At 45.9% G+C, this 12,740-nt stretch overlaps 1 protein-coding gene across 4 annotated transcripts in view; it reads right to left on the bottom strand.

Annotated features, from left to right (window-relative positions):
* Positions 1-12,740, bottom strand: part of LOC144163197 (ras and EF-hand domain-containing protein-like) — a 98,459-nt gene that overhangs the window by 70,926 nt on the left and 14,793 nt on the right. The gene's annotated exons all lie outside the window — the stretch shown is intronic.

Here is a 12,740-nt window from a genome sequence, read left to right on the forward strand (position 1 = left end):
TTTTTCGCTGAGGAACTTAGGGGCCCAATATTCTAAGTTTTGCATCTGTTTATATGCTACGTTATGAAAGTATTTAAAATTCCGAAAGAAAAAACGCGTTGCAGGGCCCGTTTAACACTGTTCTTTACTGACGTAGTTTAGCCTTTGATTACACGAGATCGCTTTTCATCATACCCGCCTCGCTTTGAATAAATGCGATCCTTTAGGGATGAGTGCGACACGCTGGGGATCGTACAGTAACTCAAGAAAAACGGCCTTAAAGTTCGCTTTAAGTGGCTCCATTCACACGTATGGGTGCAAGGGAACGAAGCCGCTGAGAAGTTGACGCGAGAAGCGCTTTCATATTACCGCTTGTTGAAAGTGGTTCCACACGAACGGCGCAATTTGCGTCTTTTCGGCGCGTACGTTTCCAGCCATCCGTCGTCAAAGGAATGAAAAGGACAGAGGCGGCACTTCTGTACCTCATCCGGACGAATTCAGCGCGAACTCCGGCCATGGCTTTACAAACTGAAGCTCAACTCATCACCCGTGTGTCCAACGTGTGGTGAGCAAGGTGACATTAGACATTTTTTTTTTCATAAACTGTCAGGAACCTGTCAGGAAGCAGACAGTTTTGTTTAACAACTTCGCAAGAGAGGCCGCCCCGCATACCCATTTGAAGGACGTTCTTTTCCGAAATGGACACGGGATCACTAGGCGAGACGTCTTGTGCCCAGTCGTCCAGTTTTTGAAGGACGCAAACCTATGTCACTCGTGGTTATTGGTCGAAGATTGTTGTGTGGAGCTAGTGCGGGGTTTTTACCGACCTGTTGGCTAACAACTCGCTCACTAACTCGCAGGCGATGAGTGAGATTCCGGGAAAATAACGGAGATTGTTACGATACGGAGGAGTGTGAACGTGTTCTCTGTCACGCATTCACATGTTACCAAGTGCTAAGAAGAGCATGGGTTTATAAATAATTATTGCCATTGGTGATGAGGCCTGTTTGAAAAGTCCGCTTTTATAGCTAGTACACGATTTCGTGACTAACAGACACTCTTCCGACCAGGACGCGAATGTCCGGCGAAGCTGTTCGGTGCTCGACTAAACAGGGGCTAGGCAAGAAGAACCTCCAAATAAAATTTCTTGGTTTGTTTCAACCTTTCGTCCTTAACGGAATCCATTAGCTTCTTTCGCAGTAATGTCACTACCCGTCACGCTATCACTGATGACGTCACTCCTGCTGTGACGTAAGTTCCGGTTATGGCGTCAAGACTCTCGTTAAGGAGTTCGCATCGACGTCCTAGGCCTTAATGAGAAGTTTCAGTGAACTTGAAACGTTGTTGCTGTGGCCTCTTTGCCCGCCGTACTCCATCTCGTCACGTGACAGTCGGTGCCGTGCACAGTCGACTCCCGTACATACGAAGTCCGTTAGGACCGCAGAAAGCTTCGAATTAGCCGAACTGCCAACTAAGCAAAGAGCACAATAACAGCACTGTTATTAGTCCGCAACGCGTCTCCCTTCTTGAAATCACTCAGAATCTCCACTTCCACCGCCACGTCGAGTGTGCGACACTGTTTGCCCTGGTAGTTCCGACGTATGGTTTAAAGGGGCCATGAAGACAAAATGCAAGTTTGGTTCATTCAAAAGATTGCCTCGTTAGAATAACACTGACAGCACTTTTAACGTAAACTTCGCTCAAATAAGCTATATAATTAGGAAAACAAGGCATGGCCATGCGACCCACTAGCTCATTTCCCGCAACAGAACCTATGATGTCATACCAGCCAGCTCTGCGATTGGCGGAGGCCGGCAAAAGCAGACGCAAATTAGGCAGAGCTTATACGCTTACCGATTTAGGGCACATTCTTTTTATATCAGTAAGAATGGTAGGACAAACAGTGGAAGTTACGAAAGCATACGTAAACATAGAATTACCGATGCGTACTGGTGTTGGTAGTGCGCGTACTATGCTAACTTTAGCTGCACAGCACTGCGGGGCTTTGGGGTTGTCTCAGACGGCACTGGACGACTGACGCAAGCGACGGTGTCTTACGTGACTATGTTTGCCGAGCGAGCACCGTTTCCCGAATCGATTATTTTCTCCCTGAACAAAAGCAAGCAAGGTCTAAATACAGTCAAAAACAAACCAAAGGCAGAAAACAGCTTGCCGCGGTGTTGTGGCGCCATCCAGGCTGACTAACAGTAAACAAGTTTCCACTCCACACCAAGTTCAGCTGAAAGACATGTTTTTATGATGTCATTGCAAATGACGTTCAAACACACGTTTGGCGCGAGAATCAAAATTTCAGCTTAAATTGGTTAATTTCTCAGTGACTAAAGCATCTTTTGCTTCCAGACAAGCGCTGGTACTCTATAAAACACGAAATTTTTCAAATAAAACAAACTTCATTTTGTCTTCATGGCCCCTTTAAGGGCACAGGATAAGCCCTTACTCCCCGTGCATTTTTGGCCATGTTTGGCCCCTTTTAGCCACGTGATGATGGTGTTGCGCCCAGGGTTTATTTCGTAGTTTATCGTAATCTTGGCTCTTGCGACGCTACCATCATTGAATGAAAGAACAGCATGTAATGTTGCAATCTTGAGAGTGTGAAGCCCAACAAAGTCTTTTTTTTTTTTTTGGCGCGGGGCTCCAAAGCACAAATGTGGAAAAAACGTGCACAGCGTTTTTGGAATTCCTTGGCTGAAAAAGTCTGCTATGCAGTGGTTGCCAAACAATTTCTTACAGCTGATTCCAGACTAGTGTTTTGATCTGGAGGTGGGAATTTCTTGATGGAAAAAAATGACAAACATGGAGCACATTCTAAAATGGGACGTGGCCACTTACTACTTGCCTGCGGGGAAACTGTTTTAGAGCCATAAATACAACCTCGTAAGATAAGTGTAATTATGTAACATGTGCATAAGGAGGTCAGCTTCCCTAACTGCGAAGAAAAAAATTACCAGTAGCTTATCTCGGCTATGCCAGGATATACGTAGCGTGAACTAATGTTCAGGTGGTTATTCTTAATTTTCTTGGTTCTCTACGATTAGCTTGATTATCATGCTTACTGCTGCTTCAGTGACACACACACGGTATACGAATTATGTGACACATGTATATTTTATCAAGCATCTCCGGCACAGCGTCACCAATCTCCCCACGCTAAGCAGGTTCCACAGGCTCACGCCGGTGTTGCTGCGACGCACGAGCCATCGGTTCAACACCCGGCCACCCCTCACCAAGTGGACCGGGCTGCCACGTGCGGAACGGAGGTCGGCGAAGACGCTGGACGCGTGGGGTGTGTGAGAGACGCCGGGCAGCGAGCAACGTTGTGTGCTCCGTGTGACGTCACTGCTCCTCGCGCATGCGCAGCACGGCTCTCCAGGAGCCACGCGAAACTGCTCAACCTCGCCCAATGTATAGCTCATGCTACAAAAAAGTCACCTTTTTTTTAAAAAACTTCGTCTTACCCTGTGCCCTGAATTCGAAGCCTGAAACATAGACCACACAGACTGCTCACACAAAGCTGTGCGCAGCAACAAAGAAAAGGTCGAGGACCTCAGAAGAGAGAGATGCACACGCTGGCGGGAGGCTCAACTTGCCTGCCGCGCTATTGATTGCGCGCTGCATTAGCTGCGTTCGCGCTGACGTCAGTACCGAGCAAGGCGCTGTTTTTGTGCCCAAAAACGTTAACTTTTATCGAGAAAAATGGTCAACTCGATGCTTCTAATTCAAACCAACTTCTAATTAACCGATGTAATGGATTTTAGCTTCGAATTATCGAGCGATTTCGTCCATTGGATTGCATGTAGAATTGCCAGGGCCAGCACAAAACTTCAAATTAACCGAAAATTCCAATAGGGCGACTTCGAATTATCAAAAACCGACTGCATGTAACGCGCGCGCATGCAGAGACATGAAGTTTGTGTCATCATTTCTTGTCGTAAGTTTGCTGCCGCACTAAAGTTAAATCATTATTCAGCTGCGGCGATTCAAAACTCCGTAACAGCAGCTACGTGACGCCAGCCATAGGCCTCCGCTGACTCTGACAAGAACAAAAAAATTGAGCTTTCTTCATCTGCGAGTAAACAGATTCGTAATTGTTCTGAAGACGTAAAGCGGCCGCCGCTCAGTTCCTAGAATAACATTTATTTCGCTTTTATTGCAGGCAGATAACGTTAAAAGCCCGTCAGTAAACAACACAATATTCTAAACCATGCGCCTTTTAATTTTTTTTCACTGCTTTTATACAATCTAATTGCCTGCATTTTGTATAATTTATTTGCACACTCGCGCACGGCTATGGCAAAGAAAAACTTGGTAATTTATAGCGAAGTTACATTTGGGCAGCGGATGTAGCGCTCCAGCCTTAAACGCAATATACACACACGCACACATGCACGCACGCACTACATCCGAGCTTCTTTTTTCTTAGGCTGCTAAGATTAGAACACGGATACATTTAAACATGCGCCTTTCTGACAGGCCACCGATATGTGACGTCATCATGACTGAGCACTCTTTTACTCGGTCTTTTACAGCCCTTCACTCATGACCCAGTAGCCCTCATCCGGGTACTTGATAAAATCACGTATACACCACCGATATTCCACCACTAGATCTTTTTCTTGCCCCTGCAGTATCGTTTCGCATCAAAACACTCCGAGGTAAATAAGTACGTGAATAAGCACCCGTTAAATTACAGTTTACTACAAGGTAGCCATCAGGGCAATGCAACATTATATATATATATATATATATATATATATATATATATATATATATATATATATATATATATATATATATATATATATATATATATATATATATATATATATATAGGGTTAGGAAATGAGGGGCTCGTTAGGAAATACAGAAAGAAATGCCGGCAGTCTACAACGCCAAAGAAGGCATAGGGGAGTGGTTAGACTGTTTTTCTACCGTTAGTGACGTTACATTATTATTAATTTTTATTAATTACGTGAGAAAGAAAGAAAGAAAAACACGCGCCCAGAGTGGGGACCGAACCCACGCCTTTCGATTAGATCTCGAATGCCTTACCAATTCGGCTATCTGGGCGACTGTGTTCTGCTTCACTTTCTGGGGTATTTATATTTACTACAACTGTATCTGACGCTTGAGGGTGGTAGCCAGCGCCACTCAGACTACACGGGGAGAAGGGGACCTTCTTTTTCAACCCCCGGGGCGTGACGCGAACGTCTACAGCCTGTCATGAGCGGTCAACTGGCGGGAAACCCTCTTATGCTACCTTGGCATCAAGGCTGTCAGAACCGAGGCCCTCGCTAAGCTTTCGCGCGATAATAGGGTTTGGAAATGAGGGGCTCGTTAGGAAATACAGAAAGAAATGCCGGCAGTCTACAACGCCATAGAAGGCATAGGGGAAGCTCTTTCTTTCTTTCTCACGTAATTAATAAAAATTAATAATAATGTAACGTCACTAACGGTAGAAAAATAGTCTAAGCTTCCCCTATGCCTTCTTTGGCGTTGTAGACTGCCGGCATTTCTTTCTATATATATATATATATATATATATATATATATCAGGGTGTCGAACCGGAACCGAACCGAACCGAAAACCGGAACCGAACCGGTATTTTTGCCGGAACTGAACCCGAACCCGAACCATTATTTTTTGAGCCGGCTGAACCCGAACCGGAACTGAACCGAAAAAAGAAATAACGGTTTCCGGTTCTCGACAAAACGGTTCGACCATCCCGTTATTGATAACGGGTGGTAAGTGTCATTAGGGGCTTCTTTCTTTCACGCGCCATCAACTTCGCAATCTCTCGCTCACTTTTACCCGTTCAATGAATCAAAACGCTCCGAACACGCTCATCACGGTCACAACATGGTGACAATTTGATTACTTGATTGATTGTGAGGTTTGTTAATGCGCCGACGCAAGGCAGGCGATGAGGCGCACCGCAGTGGAGGGCTCAGGATTAATTTTGACCACTTGGGGATCTTTAATGTGCGCTGAAATCTCGTACACACGGGCGTTTTCGCTTTTCGCCTCCATCAGAAAAGCGGCCGCCGCGGCCGGAAATCGAACCCGCGTCTTTCGGCTCAGCAGCACAACGCCATAGCCACAACATGGTGAAACGACTGCACACCAGTATAGCTATTAAGGCTTCTAATTGCAATGGTATGTTGCTGATGGTCGAGCAAGCAGGGTGCAAGGCTGGGAAGAAGAAATGTCAAACGATGTTTGAAGCACGGAATTCACCCTTCCCGCGGTCGCCGGTGCGCCTGTCACCACGCCCCCACAAGGGGCCTTAAAAGGCTCAATAAAACGTTTGTCGCTCTCTCTCTCCCTCATTGGGACAGTGCAAGTGCAATCAGTCCACGAGATTGTTGCACTGTGTACCAGCCAAGGTTCAAGCCCTACATTTGCCTATGCCTATTTACAGCAGCTAAAGAGTGTTGAAATTTTGGCTTTTAGGTACATGCATAATCACAAGAATTAAAACAGCGCCACTAACGGGACACACGAAGAAAGGGACGCACATATGTTTGTTATTGGTTCGAGACATCGGCTTTATACAAGCGAGGCGAACCTCACGAAACGAGGAAGAGGGGAAAATAGGGCGAAGGGGCCGGAGAAATAAGATTCTTAAACGTACTGCACGGGGAAAGAGAACATTGATTGATTATGAGGTTTAACGCGCCGACGCTACACAGGTGATGAGGCGCGCCCCAGTGGAAGGCTCCGGATGAATTTTGACCACCTGGGGATCTTTAGCGAGCGCCGAAACCTCGAACACACGGGCGTTTTCGCTTTTCGCCTCCATCAGAAAAGCGGCCGCCACGGCCGGGAATGGAAACCGCGTTTTTTGGGCTTAGCAGCACGACGTCTTAGCCACTGAGCCACCGCGGCGGGTGAGGTAAGCGAAGATACGTGTCTATTCGAAATTCTAGAGACTGTGTTCTTTCGAATTGACAGGTGTGCCCAGCGTTGGGCACTGTACGTTTGGTTTCGCTGATTTCCACTAGCGTCTTTGGTAGTCTCTTGTACAGGTAAAGCTGCTCTTCACAGGCGAATAAAACGCCATGTTGTGTGCGCGGGCGTGTGTTTGCGCGCTTTACGTGGAAGTTTTCTTTGTTGATTGTTTTGCAGGCAGCATTCGCTCTTGATTGTCGCAGTAAGCCCGATAACGAAGGGGCCGCAGCCCCTGGTCGGCGATATTTTTCCGCCGCGTCATCTTACATGCTTGGCCAAGGATCCTAAATGGACCATGAAAACAAAGCCCTACCTTGCCTTATTTGAAAGATCTGCCTTTGGTGACTCGTTAAGGAAGTTGTTTTTACAAGAAGTGGTGAGAAACACCGAAAAAACTTTCAAATTTTCTGCCACCCAGCATCAGCAGTGACGTAACAAGGAAGTAATTCAAGCAAAATGGGCAATGTCTTAATTAAGTCATTATTAGCATCTAAGCAGTACAATAAAACGAAGCAAGGGGCAGCTTGGCGGCTCTTGGCGGCGGCTTTGTGTAGTCTCTAGGATGACAGTAGGGGGGGGGGGGGGTGAAAAACAGGCTGGTACATTTTCTGTTACACCTGGCCAATATTTTCAAATTTGACAGTAGTATTGCAGCTCATTTTCAAAAAACCACTAGTTCGAGTGAAGAAAAAAAGTACTTCAGTTTTGATGAATTTAAAGTATACAAAACTGATTTTTCACGCCTTGCTAATAATTCAGTTCTGAACCGGTTCACGAACCGGTTCAACACTCCGAACCGGTTCGCGAACCGGTTCGTGGATAGAATTAGTCGAACCGGAACTGAACCGGAACAAAATATATTTACCTGAACCCGAACCGTAACCGAACCCGTATTTTTTGCGGTTCGACACACTGATATATATATATATATATATATATATTGAGACTTTTGTTAACGCTGGAAATCGGAATTACACCATCGATTTCTATGACACTGGAAAAATAAGCAGAAATCGTGCAGTAACTTGAAGCGGGCAAATCAAGGGGGTGTTCAGTTTGCAGCCAGCCCCCAATGTGCACTTTCTGTTGCAAAACCAACGCGAAAACCGACAGACAGCACTCTCGGTAAGTGGAATCCCAGACAGACGTACGCAGGACCAATGTATACAGGCCCCGACCTTCATCCACGAGGTAAAAATACAATTTCTGTTTCAAAAACAACGCGAAAAAACAGACATCACTCTCGGTGAGCGAATCCCAGGCGGACCTACACCGGACCCATGTGTACTGGGCGACCTTTATCCAAGAGGTAACAATACAATTTCTGTTACAAAACCAACGGGAAAACCAGCAGAGAGCAATCACGGTGAGCGGAATCCCAGACAGACGTATGCGCCGGACCAATGTATACAGGGAGACCTTTATCCACGAAGTAAAAATACCCAGCTGTGACCGAAGTGCCGATCAAGAACCCGAGTCCCAATTAGGGCGTGTGGTACGAGCCATAAACAACAAGATGCACGCGCGTGGCTCAACCAGTTCAATCAACAAAGTGTAAAGGCTCCTTTCTAAGTGTCGGCTCGAAGAGCTCGCGTCTGCTCGAATGTTATAAGGCTCGGTTAGGGAGCCTTCCGTGGTGTATTACCCGTCTTCAATTACAGAGAACCTTCATTATGGCCTTTGCGTCTAATTTTTTGTTTGTCTGTTTTTTTTTTAAATAACGGAAACGCACAAAAAAACAACGAAGCGCAACCGTCACAACAAAGACAATATTAAACAAAATAAAGACAATTCAACACCAAAAATGACGCTGTATGCCGTGCGATAGAAGAAAGTTCAAATTGCGGCACATTCACAACTATTCCAACATGGCAACGAATTCCGGTTCTTTTCTTTATTTGCGTGTCATATAGACGCACTTACAAGCATGACGTCACAAATATGTGGTTGGGCTGTGCTCAGTAGCGATGGAATTTCAAAATACCGGATGATGGAGGCGAAAAGCGAAAACGCCCGCCCATGTGTTAGAGGTTTCGGCGCACGTTAATGATCCCAGGTGGTCAAAATTAATCCGGAGCACTCCACTACAGCGCGCCTCATCGCCTGTGAAGCATAGACGCGTCAAACGTCATAAATTTCACACATGTGCGTAACGTGTTGCAAGAAACGAGTTACTTCTACCTAGTTTCTATTTTCGGTAACGAGTAACGTATTTAGTTACTTTTAAAAGAAGGAACGGGTAACGTATTTAGTTACTTTTAAAGCCAAGTAACCAGTAACGGTATCTCGTTCCTTTTGAGGAATAACGTGTACAACGCCTCTTAAACAACCTTGCTTTATTCTAACACATGCATACGGCTATAAGCACATTGCGCTGATGTTTGCCTCGAAAGCGGAAGCGCCGTTTTCAACATTCTGGTGGTTTGGGGCATCATTTCTATTGTGAATCATGCCACGCTCATCACGGCCTCGCATTCACGCAAGTGTCGGCGCACTGTCCGAGATACCAACAGCAGGTATTATCACGAGTCGAGCGCGGGCGCCCAAACAAACAAGGTACCCAGGTATCCGCTGACCTCAATGAAGGCGCAGTTCCCGAATATTCACCAGCTCGTCCTTAAGCATGACACTGCCGTTCTTTCGAGCGCCTCGGTAGAACGACTCTTCAGGGTCGCCGGAGATGTATTTTCGAGGAAGCAGGGAAAAACAACCGATGAAAACTTCGAGAGGCCGCTACTGCTTATTAAGCGAAATGACTACTAAAAAGAAGACAATGAACCATTAAGGAAAACAGTTGTGCTTTTGGTCCCCACAGTAACGTAAAAAGTAACTCGTTACTTTTCGGGTGACTGCGCGTTCCTTTTGAGAATCGGTAACGAGTAACGTATTTAGTTATTTTTTGATCGAGTAACGAGTAACGATATTTGGTTACTCTTTCGAGGTAACGTGTATATGTCTGCTCATAATCAATCAATCAAAATGCCGTGGCCTGCCAAACTGCAAGTGTTTCTCCAGCCATCCTTACAATCTGTGAGTGAAACTTGAGCAAGAACTGACATAGGTACAAGAAAGGGAAACAACTCAACAATTTCCTTTCCTTATCACCCGCCGTGGTGGCTCAGTGGCTAAGGCGTCGCGCTGCTGAGCACGAGGTCACGGGTTCGATTCCCGGCCGCGGCGGCCGCTTTTCTGATGGAGGCGAAAAGCAAAAACGCCCGTGTGTACGAGATTTCGGCGCACGTTAAAGATCCCCAGGTGGTCAAAATTAATCCGGAGCCCTCCACTACGCGTCGCGCCTCATCGCCTGCGTTGCGTCGGCGCGTTAAACCCTACAGTCAATCAATCTTTCCTTATCCCTGAGTCGGCTCGCGATAAAGTTTCACTCATGAATGTTCCCAACTAGCTCGCCTCTCGATTTTGCTCAATCCTTACAATGCGAAACGTCAACGGAGTCCCCCACAAACTATAAATTCGTCTCCATTAGTATAGAAAATTGCTTTGGAGACATCAACGGCACGCTCCCTTAGACCCGCTACAGCCACGCACCGAAATGACTGGTGATCGCCGTAAATGATACATGATGCACCCGCCCTTATCTGCAGCAGATCGCGCTATTAAAAAGTGGCTCTGCAACTTCTCCGCGCGCAAATGCCAATCGCGCGCGTCATCGCTGTTCTTTATAACGCAGGCGAAATGCAGAGTTCCCTTGCAGGCGACCGTATACAGTGACTTTTCCTTTGCCGTTTCCACGCTGTTCAAAATACAGCTTCATCCACTGCAACGTGTCGGGTTCGAAGCTAACGTTAATCGAGCCGCTTTACAGCCATTGGGAATTTCGAAGGCTCCCCAAGTGCACATGATGAAAGTCTCCCATAACACAGTATACGACGCATACGATTGCTCCGTTTTATTAATAAAAGTGCGCCTTGCACATCATTGAATGCTAGAAATAAATGATCGCGTAACTATGAAAGTTTAAGAATTTCGCCGCAGGCACCCAATTAATAAACTTCGCCAGTCAAGAACACAGTCCTGAAGTTTTCGGAAACGTTATAAAGACATAACGAGATCGATAAGGATATTATTGCTGCTAGTATAAGGCCCTTCCGGCCACCGGGAGTTGTTGCGGATGAACGACCGACTACTGTTCATTCTCTTTAGAGTTATACACTATCCAGCCGTGGGAAGTTTTGAACTCCAGTTTATTGCCGTGGGGCGACTTAAAGTGCTTCGCACTTCGTGTGTTTTGTTACACGAAATGCCAACGCCCAGTGTCGCTCACTCCTCTACATGCGGACTCCGGTATATTCTTCTGTGCAAATTGCCGTAAAAAAATTTAATTACCCCTGTTATGCTAACACCAAATAACAGCTTACCTACCAGCACTTCATATAGGAATTGCTGAGTTCATCAACGTAATCCACCATACTGGCATAACAATAAAAATTTGAGAAGCCCTAGTTTGGCTAATTTAGCGGGAATTTCAGGGGTTATTACTTTTTAGTAAAGGTGTAATTTAGTTGAGTGAGAAAAAATTTCCAACAAATTTATCAGTTGAGGTATAAATTTGCTTTTACAAGCCGCGAAAGTACCTCGACACGTGCAGATCAACTGATCCGTTCACGTCAAAAGAAAATTGGTTGGGAAAGAAAAGAAGACTTCAAGGAGCAATGCTTCCTTTACCATCATTCCTTTCTCTAAAAATAACTAGTGTATAGAGAATCGCTTGAAAATTGCTGCAGCTCATAGCAAACTATGATTTTCGACGGTTTTTTTTTTTTTTTTTTGGGGGGGGCGGGGGGGGGGGGGGGGTAACAGGTGAACGCTCTCCTTTGCGTCGAGTAACGACTTCTCCGTACGATGCCCGGGCTTCGAAATCCCATTTTCCGTTGACTAACCCTGAAGCTTATCCAGCTGCGCCATTCAGGTAAAGCGCAGCTTCTACGCCTAAAGACGCCGCCGTACAAGGTTCGTGATAATGCAGAGAATGGTTACAAATAAGGGCGAGGGGGGGGGGGGGGGGAGGGACGCTTTTTTGGGAAAGTTTCAGGTTGTTTGCAACCTACTGTCCTAGAGATGTCTTATATAATGTGCAACTATATGTAATACAGAGCCACATTACAATCAAGAGGCAGGGAATAATGTAAGGGACGAGTAAAGCTTTGCCAGAAGGTTGTAAAGGTCACAGCACCCCAGAAGCCGCCTACTCGTCCGCAGTTTATCTGTGCACGCAACAATAAGTAAACTCAAACAAGCAATAATCGCAACTGTTTGGCATTATTGATGGATACCTATCCCGGGAGTGCGGTCTTTTTTTTTTTAATCACGTGGTAAACAATTAGTGCATAATTACCGCTATCCGAGTACCGGAGGCATGTCGGCGTCGTTATTGAACTGCAAGCAATTAAACTTGCCGTGGTAGCGATAGTCGCATATGCTAGAATTCAGATATAAGCATGCGTGATCGGGAAGTAATCACTTACTCCTCGCTTTAAATCGCGTTTTTATCGTGTGGTTGTTCGAAAAACTCCCACAATGCTTCGTACCCCTTATGGAGCGTTTCCACAAGCGCAATCCCTGACTTCTTTGACCCTTAATTATAGCACAAATGTTGTAGTACTAAGAAGTCAGTCGCATATCATCCCCACATATTTATCTCAAGCTTGGCTGCTGTTTATAATCAGTTAAACAACACTCCGTGCAGCACCGTGCAGAAGCGGCGAGTTGTGAAGAGGAGCCGGCGACAAAAGTATTCCGCCCGAAAAAGTAGTCCGTCCGCTCTGATTTCACG

The sequence above is a fragment of the Haemaphysalis longicornis genome, unplaced genomic scaffold (assembly GCF_048455015.1).
Source record: "Haemaphysalis longicornis isolate Haplotype H1 unplaced genomic scaffold, Haemaphysalis longicornis Haplotype H1 scaffold_12, whole genome shotgun sequence".
Classification (NCBI taxonomy): domain Eukaryota; kingdom Metazoa; phylum Arthropoda; class Arachnida; order Ixodida; family Ixodidae; genus Haemaphysalis; species Haemaphysalis longicornis.